Source organism: Trachemys scripta, chromosome 10 (assembly GCF_013100865.1).
Source record: "Trachemys scripta elegans isolate TJP31775 chromosome 10, CAS_Tse_1.0, whole genome shotgun sequence".
Classification (NCBI taxonomy): Eukaryota; Metazoa; Chordata; order Testudines; family Emydidae; genus Trachemys; species Trachemys scripta.
In genome coordinates, this window is record NC_048307.1 from 11040644 (window position 1) to 11060699 (window position 20056).

Below are 20056 nucleotides of genomic sequence, written 5' to 3' on the forward strand. Positions count from 1 at the left end.
GATCCTTCTCGATAAAGGAAGAAAACTAATTAATGCAGCACCAGTAGAGGGTTACAAATCTAAGGTTATTTCCTCCGAGTTACTGGCTGGCATATAAAGGTAACTTTCCCTGACTGAATTATGAGTTTATTAGGCATGTAAGACATTCCTGCAGCATGAACAGGCGACAGCATCCCTCTCCTGTCCAATTGTCAGCCGCAAGATTTGTACAGTGTATAGCTGCTACTTTGAATCAGAGTTTCTAAAAGTTCAGACTCCTATCTCCCCATTCATTTATTTCCCTTGCTTAGCTGTTTATAAATCGCCTAATACCTTAGAACCTCCACTTAATTCTTTCCAATGCAGCTGTAGTGTTTTAATGAAGACACTCTAAGCCGATGGGAGAGAGTTCTCCAGTCGGTGTGGTTAATCCACCTTCCCGAGAGGAAGAAGCTACGTCAGTGGAAGAAGTCTCCCGCCCGCATAGCGCCGTCTACTTGGGGGGTTAGGTTGGTATAACTGCATCGCTCAGGGGGGTGTGGATTTTTCACCCCCCTGAGTGACCTAGCTATACGGATACAGGTCTGTAGCGTAGACCAGATCTCAGATTCAGTGGATGTGACATCCATTCTCTCCTCTAATCCTCGGAACCTTGAAGCAAGAGTCACTTTCCTGCTCCACCAATAAATGGCTCCGCTTTTTAAAGAGACCCCGCATCCCAGCTTCCCATTTTGTGCCTGCGGTTCTGACCCCTCAGATGACTACCGGAGGGATTGATTGTATGCAGACAGCTGCCTCCATAACTCGCGGGGGCAACCATATAGTAAGGCAGCAATTACACACGTAGTTAATTGTGTTTCAAAATCACTTCCATATTCACAGAAAATTCCAGGCCCTTAACATCAATTAATCATGATGTTAAAGTTGCTGCTTTATATGCTGATAGGACTGGCTGCCTGGTCAGTGTGAGGTGTACAGAGGTCAAATATGCCCTGAATATATATTGTTAATAAGTTACTATAACTCCCTTTCTGCTTCAATCAGGAAGCAATCAGTCCATTCCACACTCTATGACAAAGGAGGATTTAAGCAATCACCTCTTCGCTTTAGTCAGGAATAATTGAGTGTCCTGATTTGAAAAGTACTGTCCAAAGTAAAAGTAGATGTGAAAAGAACCTGGGGTTAAAATTAGCAAGCTAATGCTCCTGAACTCAAGAAAAATGATCGTCACCTTTTTGGCAAATCCAGGAGGGACATGACCTCCTTGCAAATCAAGCTCCACCTGTACTGATCTCTGGCAAGGAGCTTAAGATGGTCTGATTGTATATTAAGTTTCTATTCATCACTGGCAATCTTCTCCTGTTATTACAGCTTTTGGTGGCCACATGATCACGGGCCATGTAGTGGCATTCCTTGGTACACACGCTTCGGAATTCTTTGGTCTTCCTTTCTTATATGTCCCTACCAAGTGAGTCAATGAAATCAAACACATAAGGTCTTTAAAACATCTAAAACTCTCTTTCACCCATTAAATGGGATTGGCTTTTTAAAAATTCTATACTGAAGTTCAGGGCTGGCCTCTCAGTCTGATACGGTCAAATTTTCAAAAGCGCCAAAGTCACTTAGGAGCCTAAGGCCATTTTCAAATGTATCATAGGCACTTCAGGGGCCGGATTTTCAAAGGTATATAGACAGCTGAAGAAGCAGACACCCAGTGAGATTTTCAATAGTGCTTAACCAGTTCAGGTGTTTCTTTGAAAATCCTGCTAGGCACCTATCTGCTATTCTGACACCTAAATACCTTTGAAAATCTAGAGCCTAAAAAACGTAAGTCTTACAGAACATCAATGGGACTTAGGGTATTGAAGGAAAATTTTTTAAAAGCAACTAAGCACCTTAGAAGTATAAGTCCCATTTTCAAAAGTGACTTAGGAACATAGGAGCCAAATACCTATTGATTTTCAATTAGCTCCTAATGCCCAGATTTGTAAAGGTATTAAGGTATTTAGGCATTTCTGTGCTCAGCATTGAAATTCCTAACTGATTTAGAAGCCTAAATATAATTTTCAAGAGGGTTGGAGACATTTAGGAGCCTAAATCCAATTGACAGTCAATGGTATTAAAAGGAGACTTAGGCTCCTAAATCAATTAGGTGTTGCAGTACTGAGAGCCGTAATGCCTAAATACCTTTTAAAATCTGGGCCTATGTGCTTTTGAAAATTTTGCCTTAAGTCTCTTTTGAAAATAGGTCTTAGGCTCTTTTGAAAATGTTATCCTTAGTAGCTTATTTTCTCAAACTGATGCAGAATTTACCTTAGGGCTTGTCTACATGAATACTTGGTTTGCGGCAAGCTGGGGGGTAAACCTACCCCGCACTAGCTTGCCATGCTCTAAGTGTCTGTCTGGGTGGACCCTGCTGCCATACACTAAGAGTTCCCTAGTGTGCTTTAATCTATTCCTGTTTCAAAACAGGGTTTCAAACCCTCTGTAATGGGTCCTTCAAATACTTTGGCCAATTCTGCATTAGCAACTAACCCATTTTCTACTCCAGTTGAGGGAGCACTGGAGTCCTGGTTAACACCTGTTGTCAGACATGGGTCCGTTTTCCTAGAGTAGTTAGTCAAACACTGAGGTCTGCACTTTGCTCTGTCATCTTGGTCACCCTGACTGGTAATAATGTGGCCGTGGAAGAATTTTGTTACCACTTACTAAGCCAGTGCTATGCCTCTCCTTACCCGAAAGCAGTGGGGGTGCCGGAGTCTGGAGGGCAGAAGCTCTCTTGTTCTGATGCTAGCACTGGTGTCTTTTCAGTCTCTGCTGCCCAGGTTTTATTTTCACCTGCTCAGATGTAAGGAGGGAGGGGATTGGGGCAGAGTTGGCTGTCAAATGCAGGAATGAGATGGGAAGCATTTGAATTGGTTTGGGTCTCAGTGACTAGTGGGGCAGGCTCACAGCCATCCTCCTGCTGCTTTCTTAATGAGCCAGAACTCAAGCCGGACATCTCTAATGGCAGGAAAGGGATTGGCAGACTGGATTCCAAAAGCCAGGAATAAAACACTTTATTGAAAGCCCATCAGAGGGCAGGGCACATCCCTCAGGCTTCTGCCCCTTCCAAACCGCCCCTTTCCTACCTGCCTTAGTACTTAATTGCTCCTGTGAATGAGTTACGTTGACCTAAACTGTTGGTACCGACTGCAGACACAACACTGGACCATGAACTGCAGGTACAAGATGGGGGCCAGACAGCAAAGTGCTGCTTTCTGCTACCTTTGACTACCTCCATGCCTGCTATAGATCCCTGATTGCATTCCCCTCGCGTCTATCTCTGTATGTTGTGCTCTCACGGCTGCATCCCCGGGCTATGGAATTTGGGATCATGGCAGAGGCTGGCTACATTGAATCCATGTGATGAGCATGAGAGGACAGTAGTGCAGCAGTTCTGTGCAAGACAAGCTTTCTTTCCTGAATGATTGTAACTCATGGAGGTTATTCGAGGTTGGAAACACAGCGGGGACAAACAGATCTGGCAACATCACCTCATTTTTTCATGGAGCACTGCAGTCCGTTTCTGGCAGTCCAGGGGTGAGGAATCTGTTGTGCAGTGATTCCCTCTCCCCCACCCCAGAGGTATTGGAGGAAGTCTTGACCATGGTCTTCGTACAAGCAGCCAGTATCGGAGACCGATGAAAATCTGCTTGTTGGGGGTGGCATTTTTTTGTCAGTGGGAGAGCTATCTCCCGCTCACAAAGAGCGGCTACACTGCACACCTTTTAGTGGCACGTCTGTGCGTAGTGTAGACACAGCCTAAGACATCTTCGCCCGTCAAACTCACAGGCATTCACTCCATCAAGCACAAGCACAAGCACAGATTGAAGCTATGTCTGCCCTACAAACCTTACTGCGGCACAGCTAAACTGCTTTGGAGTTGCTCTTTGCCGCTGGGAGAGAGCTCTCCTGCTGGTATAATTAAACCACCCCCAACGAGCGGTGTTAGCTATGTTGGCAGGAGAACCTCCCCTGCCGACGTAGCGCTGTCCACGCCAGCTCTTTTGTCGGTGAAACTTATGTCCGTCGGGGGTGTGGTTTTTTCACATCCCTGGCCGACAAAAGTTTTACCGACAAAAGTGCTAGTGTAGACAAAGCCTTAGAGCTACACACACAGACATGAGAGACATAACGTACACAACCACAAAAATCAGCCTGCCCCACCCAATTATATACACACAAGCTCTTTGGGACAGTGACAATCCTTTTGTACAGCACCTAACACAATGGAGTTCTGGTCTATGACCATACAATAATAATATAGAGGCAGCCGCACGTCCATGTGACACTGTCGTTCACACATGTACACTCAAAAGGATTGATTCATCCCTAGGATAAGCAGTTGGTGGCGGTGGAAGTGGATGTGGGATGACAATGATTTAGTAGTGATGGTGTGACGCTCAGGAAGGGCGTAATCCTAAGCCCACTGAAGTCAGTGGAAAGACTCTCATTGATTTCAGTAGGCCTTAGATCAGGCCATTAGTGTTCAAGTCTTACTCCATGTGCCTGTCTGAGATGAGTCAAAAGGTGCATTGATGCTACCGCATCTTGGGTTTAGTGGGAATGTGACAGGGTGGTTGCATTATGCTGGGGACGGGGCTGAAAATCATAGAAGTGATGGCCAGATGGCTTGGTAGTGGTGGTGGAATTTGTGTACCCCTGGGGGTCATGGGCATGGTGATGTGTTGTTTTGTTTGAGTTAGGAGGGCGGTGGTGGTGGGTCTGATGAGGTGTAACTAAAAGGTGCAATTTGAAACATGTTTAGTTAAACCAGTGCAAACTCCAGTGTGGACATTTTGAATTTGATTTAAACCTAGCTCCCAGCTGTTTCACTTAGTTCTGCTGGCAAATTTACAGGCACAAGCTCACCCAAGAGAATCGATTTTAAACCCAGCTTTGTGTCCCCCCACAATGGTTTTGTGTTGATTTAAGTGCATCTTCGGTGTGTGCACATGGCCCAGGGGCGTCCGTAATTCTGCCAATGCAGAGAGTGTTTTGATTTTGTGTTACGAGGACATTTTGGAGACTGTGTGATTTATGCACTTGGAATGTCATTGATCTCCTGTAAGTCCCATTTTCACTGCAGTGATCCAAAGGTTAGCAGCTACCCTGCAACTCGGATGCTTTAGGCCTACATCAAGGAAGACAGATGTCAGGGCTCTAGTTTTAATTTCACTGATTATGTGGAAGAAAAGACTATAACCTTCATTCAAGTTTCCTTAGCAAAATGAATCCATGTTCCTTATACTATGGTTGGCAGTAACATAGAGTAACCCCAAGGCCCTAGCATGGAGGGGACAGTAATTCACTGTGACCGTTCAGCTTTCCTTATACACTATGTTAACCCAAATCTGGCTGGAAGTTCTGAAACTGACCAACAGCCCCGGGCGCTCAATCAGGAACTCCACATGGCTTCTGCAACAGGCTGCATAAAACCCCGCGGAGTAGCTATCCGCTAGTCCTCCCTGGGTATGTGCATAGCACTCTGTCACTATGGTCTCATTTGGAGCACCCTAAATAATTCCCTCTATCCTCTAACCTTTCACATCTTGCACTCCTGGGGCAAATCCTGGCCCCATTGAAGTCAATGGAAATATTGCCCATTTTGAAGTCAGTGGGGCCTGATCTTTAGGGAAAAGAAAGTGCTGAGGGTGCATGGGCTGGCTTAACACAGGCTGCCTTTGCCGGGTATGGAGTCCATAGCTGCTGCTGGGGAAGGGGTAGCCCTGTTACCCAAATTGAAAGAAGTGAAGCACCCCCATCTCAGCTCTTTGCCATTGTTTTTCCCCTCCCTGCGTTTGCTGTTTTCTTTTTCCACTGGAATCAGCTCCTTGGTGTGATTGGTGGATCTGGCAGTTTCAGCTTTTAATACATCCTCAATCATTTCTGGCTTCCCTTCCCTGACAAAAGCGCTCCCTCCCTTGGCCATAAAACATCGCATAAAGCATTTCCCCTCATAGCCTGGCTGGAGAGAACTGGAACAAACCAATGGAAATTTCATCCTGCAGGCTGTTTTCTTTAACCCTGAACGTGCCACGTTCCCCAAGCGTGTTCACGTAATAATGATTCTTTGCATTTATAGAGCCCCTTTATTGGACGTCTCAGAGCACTTTATCTCCATTTTACAGATGGGGAAACTGAGGCACAAGCAAGGTAGGTGACCTTGCCCAAGGTCAGTGGCAGTGAGGACAATGGCCAGGTCTCCTGACTCCCACTGCCACCTATTCTATTCACCAGAATACCGCTACCCTCCTGGTAGTATCCATGGAGGTAACTGTGGGCCACGGGGCTGCCCTGCTGCTGGTCAGCTGTAATAACAAGTGACAGTAGTGCAAGGGGCAAGTGGGGAGGGGGGTTGGGCTGGAAGGATGGCAGCTCACATACGTATCCTCAAGGACAGTAGACTTGAGAATAGGATGAAATTAGGGGCAAAGTATCCTCACAGGTCTGTCAGGGATGCAGGAGATTCTGGAATCGCTTACTCCCCAATCCATGCTGCGTGACTGGAAGCCATTCAACCCTACCTGAGAGGATTCCAGGGGGTAGTGCTATCCATTTCACAGGTGGGCATACTGAGGCTCAGAAAAGCCATGTGGCTGAGTGAGTCGGGGCAGAACCAGGACCAAAGCTCAGGCCCTGCACTCATTCCTTTAGGCCAGGCTGCTATCAGGGAAGTTAAATTAAAAGAAAACAAAGTCAATGTCCCTTAGAGCTGGGGGGAGGAAGTGAATAATTTCACAAGAAGCCCGTTGGCCAATACAGCATTGCCTGGAACTCCCACCCCAACACATGTATGGGGAGGGAGTTCTCACCCCTGCTCTCCCCAGCTCCTGGATTGTCTCGGCTGCACAGTCAATTAACCACACAGGAAGGTGAAAGTCAAGAATCATTTTGAATATCTCCCCGCCCCAACCCAGCCTGGTTCTTGTTCTGAACCCAAACCTTGTGAAGCCAGAGAGAGCAGCTCCCCCCCTAGAAACCAGAGACAGACACAGAGGTTTGGTTACTCCACATCTCTTGGCGTTGAGCCAGCAGGTGTACCGACTGCACTACAAACAACACTGCCCACGAAGAGGAAATGAGTGGTAATTTTCCTGTGAGCGCTAGATCTATGCCAGTGGGCACTTCGCACTGCACTAACCACACACAGGGCCGTGTAGCTGCAGGGCAGGCAAAGCCATCTTCCCCTGGAAAGATCTGCAATGCAGACACAGGAAAAGTAGTTCTGTATAGCAGGAGCGTTTTCGGAAGACCAACGGCACCACCCAATTCACTGTGGTGTTTGGAGTGGGAGACGCACCCCTGCCCATTACTGAAACCTTATTGGCTGTCTTGGATGAAACTCTGGCAGAGATGAAGAGAGATCTGTACTTTTGGGATGGGCTTTGGAGACCCAATTTCCAATATAATTAGTGCCCAGGTTCTCTTGGTGGCTTTGAAAAGCTCAATTTTTTTGCTTTTCGAATGATGTGCACAACGTCACCCATATTGTCACAAACAACTGTTAGGAGGGAGAATCCCTGCAACCTCCTACAAGGGCTTCAGCTCCCCTCCCCCCACCACCTATCCATACAAAATTCAAGCACTGGTGTAGGGGCTTTGTCCATTGCTGGACATTTTTATATTAATAGAACCCTTGCCAGAGCACCTCTCTCCAGAGAAACGTACCTCTCCACATTCTAATCCAAATGATTAATAACATCCACTGTGCCTGGGTGTAATCTAGCTCTGAGTCACCCCTGGGGAAGAATCTTTGGCTTCACAGGGATCAGTGGAATCTGATAACCCTCATCCCGCATATAGATCAGGACAATAGGCTTCCTGCTTCTTCACGGGCAGGTACCAGCCCTCTCATTCCCAAGCAGAGAACAACGGATGCATGTACCAGGTAACAGGACAACGCACAGGAGTTGGTTCTTTGTCACAAGGGGAACCAAGAAGGGCACTGAGGTGAAGGAGTTGGCAGTGCTGGATTTCTAACTGGCCCTGAAACAAAGAAGCCTCTTGAGTTGGCAAGGGCAGATCCTATAAAGGACACACTTGGCATTGGGCACAGCTGCATTCTTTTACTTCTTCTTTTATGTTTTGGTGGAGTCCTGCAAAGCTCAGGGATTGAGGCACAAAAACTCACAACACAGGAAGCAGTGATGCCAATTCAGATATTTCTTGGATGGGGCAAATTCCAGTCCCCACCCTCCCAGCAGGGACCCCCTTCCAGTCCCCACTGATTCCACTCCATAGGCATCCCAGGTCTACCTTGACCATGGAGTCTCCCCTCTCTCTTACCCACACAGTGCATGAGCTGGTATCATCAGGTGTCAAGTTCTTGACGAACAGGAACAGACTTCCCATGCACCGGGTTCCCATACCATTTGGCCCGGGCACTCCTCTAGCTGGACGGAGGGGCAGCCAGGCCAAATTTGACCGGCATTGCAAACCTATGTGCCACTCGCTGAAATCTGGTGTGCTTGTAAACTCCCTTGCTTGAATATTCAGAGAAAGTGAATCAGATACCAAGAAGATGGATGCTGAGAAGATAAAGTTGCCAATCCTCCAGGACTGGCCAGGAGTCTCCAGGAATTAAAGATTATGTCATGTGATGAACTCTCCAGGAATTTGTCCAACCAAAGTTGGCAACCCTATGAGAAGACCCTAAACGCACGCACGCACACTAAGAGGTACAAGCACCTGCCTAGGGGACTGAGATGCATTACACATTGCAAACCTGACAATGTCCTCAGCCCACCATCTTGCTTACGGCTAAACATCAACTCAGTGAAACACACAAAGGCCAAAGACACAGCTCAGACAGAACAGGGAGCTCAGCAGAGAACAATCAGACAGGCACAGGAAAGTGACAGCAGCCAGGCAGACTAGAGGAAATGGTAAGGGGGATGGGGGCGGCTCTGGCTTGCTTGGTTTCTGAGACAATTCTGCCCTCTGGTGGTCCACATCATTGACAGTGGTGGAGAGCAAAGATGCAGAACTTTCCTCTGGGCACGTTTCCTGCAGTAACTCTGCCCGGTTCAGCGCTTTGGGTCTAGCTTGTTTGCCACGAGGAGATGCTGTGATGGATGGTGGTACATAGAATGCTCATAGGTTCAGAGGCCAGAAAAGGACCGCTGTGATCATCCTGTTTGATCTCCTGCATAACACAGGACATAGAACTTTCCCTAAATGATTCCTGCTTGAACTACAGTTTCCTCCCTCAGTGCTGCTGCTTCTGTCATTCTGTCTCTGAAGGGCCTGGACCACAACTCAGGTGAGTTTTCAAGAGCAGAGGGGTGTGCATTTGTGCCTGGTGAAGCAATAGATATTGGGTGTCTTCCTAGAGTATATTGCTGGGAAGTGGCCAGCCAGCTCTGCATGTTAACACAGGCGTTTTAAAGGAAAAGAGAGAGACTTGGGACATTTTCACAATTTGGGTTTGCACAGCACTTTGAAAGTGCACAGTATCATTGGACTGGATGCTGCTGTCCTTGCTCAGCCAAAACTTCCCCCTGAAGTCATGATATAATATTATTTTAACTGGGCAAATGAGACACAGGAGGGGAACACTGCCCACGAAGAGCTGCCATGAAATTATTTCATGCCCCTGAGTTTTAAATAATCCCCCTTCTATTCTCCCTCTTGACACCATTAGGGCTACTGTGAATTTACCACATCTTCATCTAACTTTTCTCCTACTTCTCTCTCCAACACAGACCCCATCCCCACCCTCACCCCCTACTTTACCAGCTCCAACATCATATTAAGTGGTAGCAGGGTACATAGGGTGACCAGACAGCAAGTGTGAAAAATAGGGATGGGGGTGGGGGTTAATAGGAGCCTGTATAAGAAAAAGACCCCAAAATCGGGACTGTCCCTATAAAATCGGGACATCTGGTTACCCTATGGGTACATGGCATTAATCTAATCCAGTCTTTCTGCCTCTTTTATCCTGGAGAGATTGTGCTCATTGGTGTTTCAAGAGACCTGTCAACTTCTTATCGGAGTTCACCTTGCAATGAGGCATTTTCATTTTAGATCTCCAACTGTTTTTACAGCTGAGGAAACGGAAGCAACAAGAGGTTAAGTGACTTTGCTGAAGATCGGAGCATGAGCCAATGGCAGCGCTAGGAACAGAACCCCAGGCTCCTACTTCCTTAATCATATATCCTGAAAGACAGCCACCTTCGTAATGCTTGGTATGCTCAGAAAAGGGTAGATGAGTGTGATTCCAATACACGAACACCAATGTGGGGTTTATTAGTCATAAACTGCCAGTTAAACAGCACAGGAAGATGACTCAAATTTCCTCTCACTTCATTTTTTCACTTAGCATGTTACAAGAATTCTCTCTATTTACAGGGAACATCTCCCAGACGAGGATGAGGATGAGAAATGTTATTCAGCGGAACAGAACCTTTAAAAGTCAACAGGCTGCCAGTTAACTCATTGATTGCTAACATTTTCCATAGTGCCAGCCGAAGGAGAGCAGAGGATAACAGACAATGTATGTCTGTGTATATTTCAGAGGAGTTACTTGCAACATCTTTCCAAGCTGAGTTCCTGATAAGACCTTGCTTCATAGTGATAAGGAAACTATGTTACTGTTAGGAAGACTGCCTCCTTATCTGTCTCTCTTAAAGCAACAGTTACAGATGACTGAGTTAAAGTTAACTGAAAGCTTATAAATTTAATAAATAATTTATTAATAAATTTGTTAGTCTCTAAGGTGCCACAAGTATTCCTGTTCTTTTTGCGGATACAGACTAACACGGCTGCTACTCTGAAACCTGAGTTAAAGTTGCTAGGGGGCTCTCATCCCAGGACTGAACTTTGCAGACTCACCTAGTAAAACCCACATGTGCTGACGTGTTCTCAATTCTTAGCCCAGGGTAAAGTGAAGGTTCATTCTTTTTTATTCTTTGTGCTTCTGAAAAAAAAATAATTAAAACCAATCACCTCACTGTGACTTTATGGATGAAAGGTTACACACGGAAAACTCAGGAAAGTCAAAGTTAGCCACCGCAACTCTATTCAGGCCCCTTGCCTGGTGTTCTCTAAAGTTATATATAGTAAGGAATAAAAGTTAGGTGCAGTGTAGCAGTTACAGTTACCATGGGAACCATAACCAGTGTGTGTGAAAGTTCCACACCAACCGTTTGCATTGAAAGTTTCTTGCATTTAAAACAACAGGAGTGAATGACCATCAACCAAAACTACAAGCCTGGCCCTACAAGGAGCTGATTTGCCTATGGCAGGGGTTCTCAAACTGGGGGTCGGGACCCCTCAGGGGGTCACAAGGTTCTTACATGGGGGGTCGCGAGCTGTCAGCCTCCACCCCAAGCCCCGCTTTGCCTCCCGCATTTATAATGCTGTTAAATATGTAAACAAGTGTTTTTAATTTATAAGGGGGGGGTCACACTCAGAGGCTTTCTATGTGAAAGGGGTCACCAGTACAAAAGTTTGAGAACCACTGGCCTAAGGTCACCTCGAGCTAGGAGCACTGAACCCACGATACAGATTTTACTAGCCATGTTTTAATCCCTGAGACATGTTTAAGAACATAAGAATGGCCACACTTGGTCAGACAAATGGTCCATCTAACCCAGTATCCTGTCTCCCAACAGCGGTCAGTTCCAGATGCTTCAGAGAGAATGAACAGAACAGAACAGAACAATTTCGAGTGATCCATCCCCTTGGCCAGTACCAACTTCTGGCAGTCAGAGGTTTAGTGACGAGGGCTGGCTCCAGGCACCAGCTGACCAAGCATGTGCTTGGGGCGGCACCTTGTAAGGGGCGGCCAATCTTGGGAGGGGGCGGGGGGTGCTCAGGTGTTTTTCGTTTTTTTTTTGGTTCGGTGGGGTGGCCATTTGAGGGGTTTTTTTGTTGTTGCTGTTTTTGTTTCGGTCGGGCGGCCCTGGGGGAGGTGTTGTTTTTGTTTTCGCGGCGTGGCGCTCGGCTGGGGGGTTCGGCGGTGCGGCACTCAACGGGGAGGGGTTCGGTGGCACGGCGCTCAACGGGGGGGTTTCGGTGGTGCGGTGGGGGAGTTCGGCGGCATGGTGCTCGGCGGGGAGGTTTTGCAGCGCAGCGCTGGGAAGGGGGTGTTTTGGTGGGGCGGGGTAGCACTGGGGGGGGGTGTTATGGCGCGACGGTGCTCTTTTTTTTTGCTTGGGGCGACAAAAAAGTTAGAGCCGGCCCTGTTAGTGACACCCATAGCATGGGGTTATGTCCCTGACCATCTTGGCTAATAGCCATAGATGGATCTATCCTCTGTGAACTTAATTCTTTTTTGAACCCAGTTACAGTTCTGGCCCTCATAACATCCCCGGCAACAAGTTCCACAGGTTGATTGTGCATTGTGTGAAGAAGTATTTCCTGGTGTTTATTTAAAACCTGCTGCCCAGTAATTTCACTGGGTAACCCCTGGTTCTTGTGTTGTGTGAAGACCCTGGTTCTTGTGTTGTGCGAAGACCCTGGTTCTTGAGTTATGGGAGGTGCAGAGTCTCTTCATTTTCCACTGAAATCAGAAGTGTCCTGGGTGCAAAAAAGCAGCCAAATATTTGTTTAAAGTATGAATGAAGCCCCCGTTTTCCTCTCCATACTCCCTCCCCCACCCCAAACTGACTGTTGCTGATCTTCCTGGGGAAAATATTTTCTTTGGGTTTAGACCACGCAAGAAAAAATTTCAGCCTGAGGGTTAATCTTTGTGGATACTTCTAAAAAAGGCTTAGAAGGACAATGCTTCCAGCTCTGACCTCAGCACAATGCAGTCGAACTGCTGCTCCTGCACCAGTACCTTGAGATTTATTTTGTGTCAGAAAGGCTGCCCGGAATCCAAAACTCTCTGGGTTTCCCCCTTTTCTAGGGCTCTGCTTATTCAGAGAGAGAAATAAAGCTGCAAAGTCACCAAACGAGGTCCTGGGCAGCATCAAGCAGTCAGCATTGTAATGATAGAGACTGATTCCAGCTTTGTCAAAAGAAACTCCTGCAAGAAATCCTTGAAGTTCAGTGTTGACAGATGGCAATTTCCCAGCAATATCCTAGACAAACCTCATTGAATTAAGCTGAAGTATTTTGGGGTCCATTGTATTAAAAATGCAATTGTTCATGCGTTATGGTGAGACTGTATGCTACTTCGCTGGGAGGAGGAGGGTTATGCTAATGAACTTCCTCCACTGATCAGCTCTTTGAAGCTTCACCCTGGGGAGTGGGCCCATTGTCTGGCTGATTACCTATTCAACATCTCTTCAAAGGTTCAAACTGGATTCTCTAGAGGCTAGCAGACAAAGAAAGGATGCTGGGATAAAGAACCTGGTGGGGAATTGACGCAGGGCTTTTGTTCTTATATAGCCAGGTCCTCTGGTCGACAGAGGGCCCCAATCCTTAGGGAAGTGTTGGAAAGACTTTGGCCTATGAAGGCCCCTTAAGACTGGGTTCTCATTTTGAGCAAAAAGTGTGATGAACTTGAAAACACGGGAAATCCCTGTGGGGGAAGAGGGATGTTTTGAAGGGCTGCTCCTGCCAGAGCCCTTGTTGGAGAGGGATGATCTCTACTAAGCTTATTCGCATGCATGTAGGTTCTTTTATTGTTTCTAATATGTTTTCTCTGTAGTACTTTTATCTTAAGAATTAAATAGACTTGCTTGGAAAGAACTGTGTGGTAACTTATAACTGGGGCAATTATCCTGTGTACCCTCTCTGAGGGGAGAGGAGAAGCTAGGGTGACCAGATAGCAAAGGTGAAAAATGGGGATGGGGGGTAATTGGCACCTATATAAGACAAAGCCCCAAATATCAGGACTGTCCCTATAAAATCGGGACATCTGGTCACCCTAGGAGAAGCAGGCCCGCTTAGGCAGATTGTCTTTTGCTGGGAATTACACAGTGACGGCAGGGACTTGTTCAACCTGGAAATATCCTGGTCAGAAGGGAGAGAGACACAGGCCTCCACCCAATGGCTGGGAAACCGGAAGCCTACAGTGGGTGATGCTCTTAAGGACATAATTAAGGCCATACTTTGTCAGACCAATGCTTCATCTAGCCTAGAATCCTATCTTCCAATACTGGGCCCTTTGCTGGACCTCTGAGGGGAAATAAAGGTGCAGTTGGCTACAACTGTGACACTCAGTGTTTAAAAAACAAGTGAATGTCCATTTGTTCCTCCAGGCAGAGGATAACATCATCAAACAATCGACACTATTTTAATCAAACTGGATCAAGAGAGAAATTACATTTGGAAACTGCTCTATGCTGGAAATTCTCTCCCAGTCCCTGTCCTTCCAGAAGTCTTAAGTCTTTAAATGTCTCTTGTAGAAAGAAGCCAACACTTTCAGCATCTACAACTGAGACAAAATTAGAGATGAACATCCCAGCTCAGAGGCAAACTTTGCAGCTGGGCTGTATTGCTACAAGCTGAACTAAAACCCTGTATATAAAAAAAGGCAAACTTTCTGAAAGTTCAGAATTGTAGGCAAACTTAATGGCCCTTCCCCAAGAGAAAAAAAACCACCTATGTAATAAATAGAAACTGGGACACCATTTGGAAGCTGCTTGAATTCATATTCACACTTGCTGAGGACTGAAGCTCAGCATCATCTTCATATAAATTCACTCTCTCAGATACTGAAGTCATGTCTACACTAGAAACTGCTGTGCTGGGGGGAACGCAGTTCAACATGGTCAGCAATGGTAAGGTGGTGCAATATGAGAGGCCTAAACTGTATGCGAAGATACATGTCTAATCCATGATGTATCCCTGCTAAGTGCAAGGCTGCAGTATGGATCAGCAACATGGCTGGGTTCCATCTCATCAATGCTGCAAGGTGTTTTACTGTGTAACAACCTAGGCCATTATGACCCTAGTTTCTACAGCAGAGGGAGAGCCTAAATGTGCAGACAATGTAAAATGAATACCGAGGAGAGATCGATACTCTGATCTGAAGGTATCAGTGGAGTTACACCAGGGATGATATTGGCACACTGTATAATGTATTCTTTGTCCAGCTACATGCGATGGTGATGGCTATTACAACTTGATGCAAGTTGGGAGAATACAAAAAAAAGGATGCAAGAAGAGATAGACGAGTCTTATGGAGAAGAGGAGAGACTGAGGTCTGACTCCAATATGATTTCAGCTTCAGCATTCTGAGCCAGGGACTGGCTACAATCTCTATAAAACTAGGACTTGCAGCAATACCTAAGTCCCTGCAAGAAAAACCTGATCGTGGACTCTGCAGCCACCTACTATGGATGTGTTTGGTTTAATGTTTGGCTGCTAACGCTGGCTCGGTTTCAGTCAGGAAAAACACACCCAGCCTGTAAGGCCATGGCTGGAGAAATGTCCACACCCACTTATAAATACAGTTTTGACTCTCCCACGCCCATTGCAATAACAGCCTGCAGCTTATGGTTACATAATCTGAACATTTCCAGGACATGAGTATTTTTATATACAAGGGGACTCATTTGGAGAGCACATGGAGAAGGTGAGTTTCAGAGTAGCAGCCGTGTTAGTCTGTATCCGCAAAAAGAACAGGAGTACTTGAAGTAGAACAAAAGTCTTCATTTGTCAGTGCATCGCAATATACTAATTGCAACCCTAGATCCGATACCCCTCTGCTTACAGTGAAGTTATTTTGGGTGAGGGAGTGAATGGCTTTGGAGTCCAGGTGAAATTCACTCCTGCACAGAAGCTAAACCAAGGCTTGTGTATGACCTAGGCCAGGGGTCGGCAACCTTTCAGAAGTGGTGTGCCGAGTCTTCATTTATTCACGCTCATTTAAGGTTTCACGTGCCAGTAACACATTTTAACATTTTTAGAAGGTCTCTTGCTATAAGTCTATAATATATAACTAAACTGTTGTTGTATGTAAAGTAAATAAGGTTTTTTAAATGTTTAAGAAGCTTCATTAAACATTAAATTAAAATGCAGAGCCCCCCGGACCGGTGGCCAGGACCTGGGCAGTGTGAGTGCCACTGAAAATCAGCTCGAGTGCCGCCTTCGGCATCCGTGCCATAGGTTGCCTACCCCTGACCTAGGCCCTTGTTGAGTGATTCTCAGGCCTAAATTGTGTTTGCCTTTTGCACAGGCATGAATTTCACTCTTTACAAAGTTCCACTGTCTCTGGTCAGGCATTTCTGACATGCTTGTTACCGTGGGATCCGAACACTCTGTTACCCGGTGTGTGTCTCCGCACAAGGCAAAAATACATATAAAGATGGTGAATCTCAAATGAGAACAAAGAGAATTATGTTAATGACAAAGCAAGACACACTGGTCTAGGATTAATTAAACCAGTCTTTAATGTTTATGTAGGAAACTGTAATCTGGGATATCTATGGGGAACACAAACCTGGATCTGTGATGTATTTGTATTATGTATTATCAAGATTAAGGTCCCATTGTGGGAGGCACAGGAGATGCCTACACCCTTTGAGTTAACTGATTGCTAATTAACTCAAGGGAGCTAAAGCCTTTGTAAAAGTTAGTCAGGACACTTCCAAAACATTTGTTCTAGGCTACAAATGTTTGTGGTTTACACTAGAGATCAGCCTACCCCAAAGAAAAACAGACCAGACAAAGGTTGTGTGACATAACCAAGGTTATGCAGGAGGTCAGTGGCACAGCATACAATCAACTCCAGCTCTCCGGTACCCTTATTCTAACCAACCACCGTGCTGAACCACCTTAAAATATACTACTTTTAACAAAGCGCCTGAGGAGCACATCGCTCACTAGAAGCTGGCTTGATTTTTTCTTTTAATATTTTTCTGTGCCATTTTCATTCCTATCAAAGGTGCTGGGTTAAACAACAGACTCCGCCCTTGAAGCCCATCCCCTGCTTGGACTTGGAACTTGCAGAGAAGTTTCAGAATTGGCCTGGGACCTCACAGCAATTCCTACACCAGCAGACCAGTGCCACAAACACTGAGCCTATTGCAGGTCGGGCTGGAGAAGCTGGGCTGTCAGAGGGAACCTTCTGATTCCAATGTGGGTGAGAAACGCCCTCGACTGCTGGCAGAGTAAATTGCTTTTTTGCAGAACTGCTCTTCACTTCCAAAGTCCGGAAGCCCCAGCCATCTCTGCTAAAGCAATCACATTTCAACGGCTGGCTGCCCCTGTGATCCCAGCACCAATTCCTCAGCTTTTGTGCAGTATGTTTTGGCAAACTCCAACCCAGGTCAAATTAATTATTTAATGTCTATGCTATTTCCTTATCATCTGCCCTTGGCTCCCTGCTCTTAAAAAGCACAAGCCTTGATGCTATTCAAGATTCCATATGCTTTCTTGATATTCCCTCTTGCTCCTCTAAGGCCTGGTCTACACTACAAACTTATGTCGGTAAAACTACAATCCTCAGGGGTGTGGAAAATCCACACTCCTGAACAACAGTTATACCAACCTAACCCTCAGGGTAGACAGAGCTATGTCTACAGGAGGGCATCTCCCATTAACATAGCTACCACCTCTCAGGGAGGTGAAGTACCTACATGGACAGAAGCTCTGCAGGTGGCATAGGTAACATCCTCACTAAGCGTTACTGCAGCGCGGTGTAAACGTATTTATCCATCGAGCTGTAACCCTGGTTTTAACAGCTCTCTTGATTTTCCTCCTCCCCAGCCTCCTGTCTTTTATACTTTGCAAACCCACAACCCCAGCCCTGCTCCACTCCCTGTTGAACACTCTGTTGGCTGCTGGCCTGCTTTTGACACATTGGTTTTATTGGCTCTTCTCTATCCCCAGAGCCCCTCCCGTTTTTCCACAGAGAACTGTCCGGGGTCCAAACAAAACAAGACTCTTTTCCAATCTCATTTTCTTCCCTCCATTTTGAATTCCTGCCACCCGGGGAAATAAACACTGACACTGGAGCGTCTTTGCTGCAAAGAGCAGCTCTCCGAGGCTGTGCCTTATTCATCTGCTTGGCAAGTAAAAAGACAAGTCAAGTCACTGAACTGCGCCTTTTTCTCGTCTGTCAAGCATTCCAATCTGACTTGGGGTGAAAAGACATTAGATGCCGACATGTTTTGGCACCAGGATCCTGCCTAGATCTGATCATTTTAGTGACAAGGATCTGTGATCAAATATGGAAATATTAAAGACAAAAAGCAATGGCCCCTTAAAGTGATCAGTAATGTCCATAGCCGGCTTAGTCCCTCTGCCTCTCCCTGCAGCACTGGGGAAAAGGCAGAGCTATGCAGCATTTCCCTGCCTTTCCCAAAGGTTGGGAGAGGGACCGGTTACCAAGATGGAGCTTGGAAACTCATCTGTGCTGCTTAAACATCTGTGCTGCTTAAACATCCAACAGCTTGGAAGCCATCCCAGATGTGGAGTGCTAAATAAAACTCTGACCCACACACATTTCCCAGTCTGACTCTTCTCTGGGGACAGTACAAGCACTTGAGCTCTTTGTGGGGCAGGCCCTTCTGCATCCGAGAGCCAGTATGTTAGACTCTCATGTGAACAGCCTTCCAAGTTCGCTCTTTGGTAAAGGAAGTCTGAACTGAGAGGTGTTGCTGCACTTTACATAAGACCAACCATGTTTCACTATCGCTTGCACCAACATAAAGAAGGGAATAATATAAACCCTACTCTGCTCTCTCACCTCCCAGGCAAAGAGCTCTACAAATTAATGAATCACACCCTACAACCCCACCATGAGGCAGGCAGTATCTCGCCCCCTTTTACAGATGGGGAAACAGCACCACACGGTTGAGTGCCTTGCTCAAGGGCGTACAGCAAGGGGAACAGCAGAGCTGGGAGTACAAACAAGCCCTTCTAAGTCCCTGGTCCTGTGCTTTCACAGCTAACCCCTGGTCCTTCTCAGATAGCTCTGTCCTGCGAGGTGCCAAGCTCTCCAAATTCCCACTGAGCTCAAGGACTCGGGCCAGGGGCACTACAACCACTGGATGATGGGGCACAAGGGGCATTTAGGACTCAGCGCTGTGATGATTTCACAGTGATCATCAGTGAGGCAGGAAGAGTGTCTACACTGCACCTGGGAGTGAGCTTCCCAGCCTGGGTCCATAGACTCAAGCTAGTGCGCTAAAAAGAGCTGTGTAAACAGTGCTTTGACGATCCAGCTCTGGCGCTGAAGCCCAGTCTCCCAAGCCAGAGTTCCAGCTGGAGCTGGAACATCTACACGGCTGTTTCTAACACACTAGCACAAGCCTGTGAACCCAGGGTGGGAGGCTTGTTCCCAGATGCAGTGTACATGTACCCCTTGGGACCTACTGCTGGGCAAACCAGATGTCCACATTAGGAATGTCTGGGCCTGTACTCAGCTGTGTTTGCACCAGCAGCTTCTGCAGAGCACTGAAATATTGCTGTCGCATTCTGCCAACTAAGCCTGGGTTCAGCTCCCTGCAGTCAGACGCAAAGCTCCCCATATGCATCAACAAGGAAGATGGCTGGTGAGAGCCTATACACAGTGGAATGAATAGGATCAGAGTTGGATAGGGGAGCAGTATCACTCTTGACTATCCAGTCACATATCCCCCCCATGAAATTCTATTAGACTTACCCAGAGATGAAACCAACAGGGTTCTACAGAAATTACTCTACGAAACCCAGAGATTTGAATAGTAATCTCCTTTCTATAGGCTTTTTGGATCCATCCTGCAGAATTCTGTAGCAGGGGTGCGGTTCTCTGCTCAGGCTGACAGGATGGCTCAAACAAGCCGTCAGAAAGAGCGCCATTCTCTGCTAAGTATTACAGCAGCTTTCCACAGCCTCAGAGCACTAGCCTGTCCCACACGCCACTCACTGCTCCCCACCAGGACTGTTATTCACAAGAAAAGGAATCGTGACACTGAGGCAACAGAAAACAGGATTTATCCTGTAGAAAAGGAACTGTCAACTGCACAAAGCCACTTTCTCCTCTGCCAACTGCGTCGGCACCCTCCTGCTGGGTCTTTGGCACACTCATTGGCCTTAGCTGCAGGTCATCACCTTGGGCATACAGCACTGCTCCCATGCCCCTTCGAGTTTAGCGGTACCTTTGCATTTGGGGGAAACTGTGTTCTCTGGGCATTGGGGAGCCGGGCCT

At 46.6% G+C, this 20056-nt stretch overlaps 1 long non-coding RNA gene across 1 annotated transcript in view; it reads right to left on the reverse strand.

The window, feature by feature from the left end:
* The window catches only part of LOC117883850, a 53622-nt gene that overhangs the window by 27006 nt on the left and 6560 nt on the right, over positions 1–20056 (reverse strand). Inside the window, exon 3 of the long non-coding RNA XR_004647427.1 lies at positions 10858–10942. This is a non-coding gene — a long non-coding RNA (uncharacterized LOC117883850). The remainder of the gene's footprint in view (positions 1–10857; positions 10943–20056) is intronic.